This window comes from Schistocerca piceifrons, chromosome 9, assembly GCF_021461385.2.
Source record: "Schistocerca piceifrons isolate TAMUIC-IGC-003096 chromosome 9, iqSchPice1.1, whole genome shotgun sequence".
Lineage (NCBI taxonomy): Eukaryota > Metazoa > Arthropoda > Insecta > Orthoptera > Acrididae > Schistocerca > Schistocerca piceifrons.
In genome coordinates this window covers 42,467,438-42,477,197 of record NC_060146.1, presented here as the reverse complement: position 1 = coordinate 42,477,197, position 9,760 = coordinate 42,467,438, and positions in this window count along the sequence as shown.

Genomic DNA, 9,760 nt, shown 5'->3' with positions numbered 1-9,760 from the left:
TCTGAACAGATAATATAGTGAATCATGTACCGTCAAGAGCGACGTTCATCATTAATGGATTAAAGTTAAGTATCAGACTAATTACGTCCGCTTCCTGAATTCTAATTCCTTGTCATGTTCCAGACCTCACGTCAGTATAGTTCTTCCCTCCTCACGCCAGCCTGCGTGAGCTAAAACGCGTGCATTTCGGCCTCCTCTAGTAACACGGTGTTAGCTCTTCTGCCAACACAACAGAATCTACAGACTTTTCTGTCACCAAGTTGTTGGCTGTGTGCATTGTATATTTCTCAAAACTACAAAGCAGAGATATTTCAGCCTTTTTAGACATTGCTGAACTAGAACAGAGGAATGCTGACTGTATTGTTACTGCAGTAAAGTCATTAGTTTCATACTACGATCTAGACATTAAACAAATGAGAGGAATTGGTACGGATAATGTCTCACTGAAGATGGGTATTAACTATGGGGTCTACCAGAAACTGAAATGTGAGATCTCTAATTTTGTATTGATCCCCAGTGTTTGCCATTCAGTTCAGTTAGCAGTGTCCTCTGCTACCCAAAAGCTACCAAGGAATCGTAGAGTTCGTAATCTGTGAAACTTATTCTTGGTTTTCTAAATCTTCTTCTCGACAAGCTATGTATAGGGACTTCTTTAAAGCAATAAATGATGGAGCCGACCCCCTTAAAATTATACACCAATCAGACACAAGGTGGCTATCGAAGTTGCTGTTCATCGCATTCTAAGTCAGTGGCTTGAACTACAGACACATTTTGAAATATCCAGACATAAGACTAAGTGCTACACAGCTGAACTATTATGTGGTATGTACCCTGATACCATCAATAAGCTTTATCTTCTGTTTCATAGATCGACTTTAGAAGAATGTGAAAACGTCGATAAATCATTCCAATCCAAGTACAGCAGACCGTTCAAAGCTACTGCAAGACTTCGTTCTTCTTATTGTAGGTCTTACTAGGCGGATTGCTATCCCCGGTTACAAGCTACATTTGCTAACGGTAGATATTAGAAAATACAAATCCGCCATGAAGTAGAGGTTTCATTGGTAAATATGATGAAAGAACATAAAATTAAAGCAGAAAGCGAGCACGTTTTTCACAGCAAATGCGAAAATTTTCTATTTTGCTTAGCAGAGAAGCTCCAGAGGCGACTGCCGAATAATGTCAATATTTTGGAAAAAGTGTGCCTAATTTTTTCAGAACAGTGTTTGAGGGTGGTGAAAAGAAGTACAATCCCGCTAACTCAGGAATTTCAATTACCTGACACAGAAATAAGAAAAATTGACTTTCAGTGGTCAAAATTAACTACTGTTCAATGGAAAAATGTCGACAATCCAGGGGAACTTCGGCAAGAGATCGCATCATATAAAGAGACGCTAGTTCCCAAAATCCATTTCAGGAGCTCTCAGATTTTGCAATGATCTTTTGGTGTTACCTTGGTCAAATGCTGAGGCCGAAGGAGCGTTTAGTATGCTCAACAATGTAAAAATCTCCCGCGGGAAGACTTAAAACCAATATGGTAAGTGCAAATCTCACTGTGGGGTCCGGAATTCGGTGTGTGAACAAGTGCTGTCATAATTGTGTCTTACCAGAGCATGCTTTGAATCAAACTGGTACAACGCCTGCGCACCGAGGAGACCAACAATGCAGCTCGTCAGCCGAAGAAGAGGAGAGGGCGATGTGGATGAACAGTTATTATTTTAATAAAAATAGGTGAAATTTGTGCATCTTAACGTTTTCGTGGCGCAGAGAGTTCTCCCTTAAATTCTGGGCGTGCTGCGCATAATTCCGGCTTCTTCTTCTAATATTTCGGCTGTATACTGTCCAGCCAACTGTCTGTCTGCTCCTTCTGAAGATGACAGCCGAAATATTAGAAGTAAACGCTGAATGTGTGCGACTGCACGCCCGAAATTTAATTGAGCGTCTTTAAATTTGCTTGTTGCTGTTCAGTGTGATGTTATATAACAATATAATTTTATATTTTGGCCGAGTTCGACGTCTCGTAAACTAGGTATATGTGTATAACGTTTAAAATAAATTTTGAAGAATTTTTAAATGTTTGCTCGATGCGTAAACAAAGTAATGAGTGTAATTTTTTAATATAAGTTTTATTTTTTCTTAAATTTTGCAACAAAATATAGAGATATTTCATTTTGGCGGATTTTTGAGTGTTGGTTTGACGGAAAAAATAATCGCGTGTTGGCAACACTGTTGTTAATATGCAGTATGAAAATGGCTGGCTCCGCATGTGGAACACGGTTAAAAAGTGCCGAGAAATAGGTTGTTCTTAATGCTTTTCATAAATTTACAGAAAAATATCGGCTTTGAAGTTTTCCGACAGACTGTATGTGATACAGCTGAGGCACAAGTACAAGTACACATTGAATGTATAGCGGAGTCGACAACGCAGCAGTGATAACCTAATTCCTGTTTTTATTTCAAATATAAATTCTTAGTTATCGATATTTTATGAAAGATTGTTAATGAAGATTGCTTAAATTTAAAAAAACATAATTTCATTTTTAGGGCAAAAATGAGAAACTAAATACTCTGTTCCATCATCTTTCGGGCGTGCACTCGGGACAGCGACAATTCTTCTTGCGATATTTCGGCTAGAAACCTCCCAGCCATCTTCAAGGCAAGTCAGAGACTGAGTTGATAGACGCAGACGACTGAGGGATTGTACCCTCTGCAGTTGGCGAAGTTCTAGCGCAACTAAGGCGCTTCTCCTTCTTACTAGAAGGGTGAGGGTGAGATATAAGATGATTTGCCAAAGTCTTTATTTGCATTTTCACAAACGTGGAATGTGCGGTATGCTATGATGTCACGGTCGACGAAGCTTTCCAATCCTGATACATTGGGTACGCCTGTACCACCTCGTACAATAGCGACTGTCAACCAGCCGTTCCCATGGGAAAATGTATCATTCAGATCAATACTTAAGTTCAGTCTACATCCACAAAAGACAGCGGGTCCATCTAGTAGTGAATGTGCGGCGACAGATTTTATGGCATTCTTCTTCTTGTCAGCAGCAGATGTTGTCATTTCAACGTCTTCAATTGTTTTATATATTGTCTGTCTTGCACGACAATTGCTTGGCTTTTGTGCTGTTTTTTTTTCTTTTTTTTTTAAGGGTGAAAGGATAGTTAGAGCGATAGTGGAAGAAGTTGGAAAACGAATGGCCCAATTGACTGGCCAGCGTTTTTTTTTTCTTTTTTTTTTTTTTTTTTTTTTTTTATAAAGAAGTCAGGACAGTCGAAGGGACAGTAGAAGTGTGCGGAAGACGAATGGCCCATTGGCTAGCCGAGAATTATAACTAAGTGATAGAAAGGATAGGAGGAGGAACAGCATAAGTTGAGAGAAAACGAAAGGCCATTTTCCTGGCCTCTTCTTCTTCTTGGTGGCATCTTTTGATGGTGGTGGCAGACAGTCTTGAGGTGGTGAAGTGGGGTGGGAAGAAAGAGAAAGAAGTCTGAGAGTGACAGATGAAGAAGTGAGAAAGGAGAGCCTGTCATGATTAGGCCGGTAGTGGGGGGGGGGGGGGGGGCGTGGGGCTGATGAGGGTGGCATTCTGTGGAGGGTGGATGACATGACTAGGGGAGATGAATGGATGATATGAGAGATGGTAGTCTACATGAATTGAGGTGACTAGTGTGTGCGGGGTCATGGGGGGCGGAATAGAAGATCAGGCCATCGAGTGGTGGCTAGACGATGGGCACGGGTGCCCAAGGTAAGGATTAAGGGATTAGGAGAGTGACGACGGGTTTGTTGGTAAAAGGAGTTGGCTGCGGAGAGGATACGGGTACGAAGGAGCGGCACCTCGGCCAGGATGTGGAGCTCTTGGGTTGGGAAGTCGAAAGGGAGGTGGAGGACACGCCGGAGAGCCCGGTTCTGGACGATTTGCAGTCGGCAGAGATGGGTGGGGGCAGCATTGCCCCATACCACCACCACGTATTCAAGGATGGGGCGAACAAGGGAGGTGGGAGGTGTACAATCTAACAGCAAGGTGGGAGGGTAGTGAAGAGGTTGGATTGATGAGAGGGTAGAGCAGGCATAGCTGCCCCATTGCTTTACGACGCACGTCATCGATGTGGGGGCGCCAGTTGAGGCGTTGGTCCAGGGTAACACACAAGTACTTCGCAGTACGAGTCCAGGGGACTGGTGTACCAAGGACCATCACCTGAGGGAGCCGAATGGGAATATGGCGTCGGCAGATGATAAGGGCTTGGGTTTTGGAAGGAGTAAATGCCAGACGCCAGGTCCTAGCCCAATCGGTTAGGGAATCTGTAGCCCCCTGGAGCCGCTGTTGAAGACCTGCCGCACTCCGAGAACGAGAGAAGAGTGCAGTATCATCTGCATACAGAGCTAAATGTACCCTCGGCGCAGAGGGCAGATCGGCTGTGAAGAGTAGAGTAGCGGTCCAAGTACGCTGCCTTGTGGTACTCCTGCCCTGATGCGTCGTCGTGTAGATTTCCCGTCAGGGATCCTAACATGGAAGGTGCGACCTTCCAGGTATGTGGCTATTAGCTGTACATGGGACACTGGAAAGCTGAGGGAAAATAATTTGTAGAGCAGCCCTTCGTGTCAGACCGAGTCAAACGCCCTGGACACGTCGAGGAGTATGGCCCCGAAGTACTCCCTACGTTCTATGGCGTCCAGTGCCTCTTCTACAAGGCGCAGGAGTTGGTGAGTGGTTACGTGTCCCTGCCTGAAGCCAAACTGCTCATCAGGGAGGACTCGTTCTCAGGCAATGTGGATGAGCAGTCGTTTAAGGTACAGTCTCTCGAACACCTTGGAGATGGCGGCCAAGAGGCTGATGGGGCGGTAGTTGGCAGGGCAACGAAGATCCTTCCCAGCCTTGGGTATGGCGACCACTTCAGCATGTTTCCAGGCAGTGGGATATTGCCTGGTTCTGAGGATGTTGTTGAAGGTGGCCGTCAGGATGGGAATAGAAGCTGGGGGTAGCTGCTTGAGAAGGGCATTCGTCAGCTTATCAGGGCCACCAGCTTTATTGGATTTGAGGTACCGCAATTGCAGTTCAACCTCCTCTTCATTGATGGGGGTGATTTCATCCTCGGGGTGCTGGACGGCAAGGAGTCGTGGGAGGCGTGCCATTACCAGGTGGATATGGTTGGGGTCAACTGGGTCATTGACCGGGGTGAAGTTGTGCACATCAGCCAGGGCATTAGCCCTGGCGTCTGGCTCGGACACAAAGTCATTGCCGACCTGGAGGGGGGGGGGGGGAATCCATTGCTCTCGTCTCAGAAGGCTTTTTGTGAGCCATCAAGCAGACGGGTCACTCAGGTCAATGGCAGAGATTTTGTTCTCCCATGCCTGATTGCGGTGGTCTTGCACCGCAGCCTTGATTTGGCGCTGTAGTCTATTGATGAGGCGCTTGGTTGCCGGGTTCCGAGTGAGCTGCCATTCTCAGGTGGTCCAGTTTTTCTCTGTGATGAGAGCAAGGATGTGGCGGGGGGGGGGGGAGAGGACGCAGATGGTCTGGGGGCCGGTGTGGACGATTGGGGGGTCGCTGCTGTTGCAGCATCTAGGGCAATGGTGGTGAGGTGTATGAGGGTACGATCTGCGTCCGTTTGATCGGCAGCAGGGATTGTGGGTAGGGCTGCTTCGACCCGTCTCTGGTAGGACTGCCAGTCAATACCACGGATGTTCAGGCCTTCACTCGGCGCGGTTGTGGTTCCAACGAGATCGATGGAACATATGACTGGCCAGTGGTCAGAGGCTAGAGCGATGCGGGTGGCTCCAGTGATGGGGTGGGGTAGACCTTTCACCACTGCGATGTCTAGGACATCAGGGGGACGTCCTCCAGTGGGGTATATTGTGGGGTTGTGCGTGCCGATGCTGCGGGCATGATGCCGCTCAGCGACCCGGAGGAGTCGACGACCAGATGTGTTTGTTAATCTACTGTTCCAGGCAGCATGTTTAGCATTGAAGTCGCCGCCAACAAAGACGTTGTTGCCGAGCGACAGCAATGCCTCATAGTCCGGTGTTTCAAGAAGGCCTCGTGGTGGTCCATAGAGATCCACGAACGTGGAACGTGATGGGACCCCTCACGGTGTGAACAACAACGCCAGTGGCTTCCACAATGTTAATTGGGGGAGGGGGATGGGGTGGTGGCGGAGGGAATTTCGCACGTACACCACTGTGCCACCGAAGGCGGTGGGCCTGTCTGTCCTGTAGCAGGAGTAGTTTGCTACACGGACAAAAACACCAGGTTTGAGGTGCGTCTCAGCAACAAGGCAAATGTCAACCCACTCATCAAGGAGAAACTGACAGAACTCGCCCTGCTGTTTGTGGAGACCATTGGCATTCCAGATCATGGCTGTCATCCAGGTCCTAGCCCAAACGGTTAGGGAATCTGTAGCCCCCTGGAGCCGCTGTTGAAGAACTGCTGCACTCCGAGAACGAGAGAAGAGTGCAGTGTCATCTGCGTAGAGAGCTAAATGTACCCTCGGCGCAGAGGGCAGATCAGCTGTAAAGAGGGAGTAGAGTAGCGGTCCAAGTACGCTGCCTTGTGGTACTCCTGCTCTGATTCGTCGTCGTGTAGATTTCCCGTGTGGGATCCTGACATGGAAGGTGCGACCTTCCAGGTATGTGGCTATTAGCCGTACATGGGACACTGGGAAGCCAAGGGAAAATAATTTGTAGAGCAGCCCTTCGTGCCAGACCGAGTCAAACGCTCTGGACACGTCGAGGAGTATGGCCCCGAAGTACTCCCTACGTTCTATGGCGTCCAGTGCCTCTTCCACAAGGCGCAGCGTTTGCGCGTGCCTATTTATACGGAGAGTCACGTGATACAAAGCTGCTGAGGATTGAAAGCACATGCGTCAAAGATATCAAAGTCGCCACTACTGCGCTAGTCATAGTTAAGATGTATATAGCAAAGATAAACATATAAGCGCAGAGTGCCTTGAAGATGTCTGGGAGGTTTCTAGCCGAAATATCGCAAGAAGAATTGTCGCTGTCCCGAGTGCACGCCCGAAAGATGATGGAACATTATGTCCGCCGGGAAAACTTCAAGAATCACATAAATACTTCGTATTTTGACTACGTCCATCGTTTTATACCTCACGCGAACCACAGCGGTAAGTATAGTAGAATCATGAAAAACAACATTTTCACAGCATCGAGCACACCATACAAATGCTGGATTTTTTACATTTGCCACTATCTATAACAATGTGAACCGAACAGAACTAATGCGTGCAGCTTTTTCAAATGTCACTGCCGAAGGCTGGCGGAATATAGAACTGCACGTAATAAAGGAAGAAGGCAAAATCCGGCCCCTGGGTGGCTTTGTGGATTCTGTTGACTGATCGACTCGCTATCAAAATAGCAAATGACAGTTCCAGAACGGAATTGTATTTCTCGGTTTCGGCTGAGAAAGGTACTAAGATATTACCTGACGACTGACGGTAATTACTACCTTTAATGCTTTTGCATCACACATACCTCGCTCAGAAAAATTAGCCTGTGTTTCTTTTGTCATTTGTTATCCGACTTCAAACTTGAAATTATAAAATTCTTGGAGGTCTTGGTATTCCTGGGACCGATGTCTTGTTGGTGTCAATGTCGATAACAAGCATAAAGGTGAAGGTTCTCTTTTACCCGAATGGATGAACTGTCCACACAAGGTGTTCTAGGACGTGTAGAGGGGAGGGAGTACATAGTATTTTGAACAGGAACCCATGTCCAGGAAGTTCCCTGCTTCATGCCTTTGAAAACGTATTTACTTTAATCTGTTCACCAACAGAACAAACCTGATGTAAACATTACGCCACATATTCTTCCGCGTTTGCTTGAATCTCATTGGCTTTTTTTCCTGTTGGAGCGGAAGCGAAACTGTGCTCAGTACAGCAGATATGATCATAAAGTTAAGTTTTACGCTGTTACACGCCAATAGACTGCGGGATTGTGCATTTAACTTGGACATCAATGGCCAGTCAGCTGGTCTAACTAACCTGCAATGATGTGAGCAGTTGCACTTCAGACGTAAACACAAGCGCGAGATTTCTCTAGAGTTTGCTATGAGTAGAAGAAGGGCTGCCCACAGTTCCTTTTTTTGGATCCCACAAGACTGAGCTCTAGTTTCCTCCGTACCGTATAAATATAATCGTACAACAGTTCTGATGACAGTTCTGGACACCACGTGAAGAGTTATATCGAGAATCCTAGTAGCATTTTTTGTGCAGGTAATAGTTTAAGAGGTAATTGCAACTTAATTAAGAACCCTATAAGAGCTCCTACTGTGAAGCTGGCACCCTTGTTTTCAGAAATATATATATTTTTCAGAGTTCTTGATAGATATGCCGTAGTTCTAGAGTTCTTTGTAGAAGATTTCAATAGTTCTGCAGAATGTAGCGAAGAAAACAACAATCCTCGAAAAAATTTTCGTATCGAAAACATTCTGTGTCAATTTTCGCAAAAAGTGAATTCGTATAACAGTTCTGAGGACAGTTCAGAACAGAACATCAAGAGTACTATCGAAAATCCAAATAACATTTTTGTGCAGCTAATAGTTTGCGAGATAATTGCAATTTAAGGAGAAAATTTTTTCACTTACTGTGAAGGTGTCACCCTTTTCTTCAGAAATGTATATCTTTATCAGAGTTTTTGATAGATATGCCATAGTTCTAGAGTTCTTTGTACAAAATTTGAATAGTTCTGCAGAATATAGCGAAGAAAACAAGAATGTGTAACATAGCTTATTCAGGAGCCCTTTCCTTCTGATACAATTCTTACTGTTGCCACAATAAATCACTTGTGCATAGATTCCAACTGTATTGATCATTACAAAAATATAACCATTGACCAACGGCGCACATTTCTTGCAGCGTTGTACAAAGCATTCAACTTATCCGCTGTGAAAATACCACACTTAACGCTATTGTAAAATTTACGATGGATGGCCTTTTTGTATCTACGGTGTCAGCATCTATCGAATTATCTTCATGCAAACGTGATGCCAGGATCACACACTTCCCCTTTTTAGGTACGGAGGAAACTAGAGCTCAGTCTTGTGGGATCCAAAAATAGGAACTGTGGGCAGCACTTCTTCTACTCATAGCAAACTCTAGAGAAATCTCACGCTTGTTTTTCTTCATCGTGCCAACAAAAGAAAAACTCTTCTTTCTTAGCTCTATTATCATTCCAGCAATATTAAACCAGTTGTCCGCTTTCAGATTTCGACCTAACTGATACATAGGTTTACACAGTCACAGAACAACATCGAAATGTTTATTGCCCAGTTGGTACAATCCTTCTGGCTGCAACACAGCTTATATTTCCAAATTGTACAGGTCAAATACTTAAGAATCCACAAAAGCATAGATATTAAATCCATACTTGTTTGTTTTGATAGGTACATATTGGCGAAAACTGCACCTTCCACAGAAACCTTCCAGCTTCTAGTCTACTGTAACATTTTCTCCGAGGGTATAAGATTTCTGGTAGTTGCGTACAAACACAGTAAATATTTCCCAAATTGCTGTTAGCTTGTCTAATTGTCCCCTTTCATCACGAATAGCGCGACTGTAAAATCCAAGGCACTCCACAATAAATTTGAAACGTTTTATGTTCATTTGCGAGGTGAAATTTTTCAATGCCATCCCCACCAGTTCCACCCAGATCTTTCAGGCTTTATCTGTTAACTTTGTTAACAACAATTAAAAACAAGAGACTGATGAAGGATTTCAATTCTATTGATTTTAGCCCTCTCTCACGC